This window comes from Microcaecilia unicolor, chromosome 14 (assembly GCF_901765095.1).
Source record: "Microcaecilia unicolor chromosome 14, aMicUni1.1, whole genome shotgun sequence".
In the NCBI taxonomy this organism is placed as follows: Eukaryota; Metazoa; Chordata; class Amphibia; order Gymnophiona; family Siphonopidae; genus Microcaecilia; species Microcaecilia unicolor.
Window position 1 is genome coordinate 31,988,097 of NC_044044.1, and position 1,254 is coordinate 31,989,350.

At 44.5% G+C, this 1,254-nt stretch overlaps 1 pseudogene; it reads right to left on the reverse strand.

Annotated features, from left to right (window-relative positions):
- LOC115457354 lies at positions 1-952 on the reverse strand (annotated as a pseudogene).
- Positions 953-1,254: the final 302 nt, after the last annotated feature.

Genomic DNA, 1,254 nt, shown 5'->3' on the forward strand with positions numbered 1-1,254 from the left:
TCATTGGAGTAAGTAGTTCCCCAGGAGTTTCTTCAATGCATTTTTCACTTCCTGGTTTCTCAGACTGTAAATGATGGGGTTCAGCATGGGAGTGACGGCTGTATATAACACAGACAAGATTTTTTCCCAGACCTAGAGAAGACAGTGAAGCTGGTGTCAGGTAAACGGAAAAAACAGACAAGTAGAACACAGAGACAACTGTGAGGTGGGAGGAGCAGGTGGAGAAGGCCTTGTGCCTGCCCTCTTTGGAACGGATCCTCAGGATGGCAGAGATGATGTAGACATAAGAGATGATTGTGAGCAGGAAGGGAATTAGTGACACCAAGGTGGCTTCTATGAGTATCACAACCTGAGCGCTGGCTGTGTCCGTGCAGGAAAGTTTTAAGAGTGGAGTGAGGTCACAGAAGAAGTGATCAATCTTGTTAGAGCCACAGAAGGACAGAAGAGAAACAAATGCTGTGGTTGGTGAGGAGTTTAGAAAAGCTATGATCCAGGAAGTGACCGCCATCAGGATACAGACTCTCCAGTTCATGATGAGTGAGTAACGCAAGGGATGGCAGATTGCAACATAACGGTCATAGGCCATGACAGTGAGAAGGAAAATCTCCATGCTTATGGACCCAATGAAGAAATACACTTGTGTAATGCACCCAGTATAGGAGATGGCCTTATTTCCTGAGGAAAAGATAGTCAACAGTTTTGGGACAATGACTGAGGTGTAACATATGTCTATGAGTGACAGGTTACTGAGGAAGAAGTACATGGGGGTGTGCAGATGGGGATCAGTACAGGTCACCGTGATGATCACAAGGTTCCCTAGCAGGGTGGTGAGGTAGATGAGGAGGAAGACCAGGAAGAGAGGAGCCTGCAGCCTGGGATTATCAGAAAGTCCCAAAATAATGAATTCTGTCACGGTTGTTGCATTTTTGATGTCCATTGGGCCGATTTCTCTTGCCCTGGGGATATAAAGAAGAAATCAGAAATAAGATTTCAGGTTTGCTTGAACTGAATCTTATAGACTGTCACTAGTAATACCGGACCAGTATTGAAGGATCCCGATCAGAACCTTCTCAGGGATGATATCAAAGTCATCGGTGCAAGTTGAGTGAACCTTTTTTGAGTTGTAAAGGCTCATGCTGGTCCCAGTATTAATGGTTTGTACTGAAAAAAACTCCAGATGTGTATCAAATCATATTTCTATCCAATAGCCAGATGTGAGTAAGGGATAAAGGTCAGTGTTGAGGCTTTGAATGA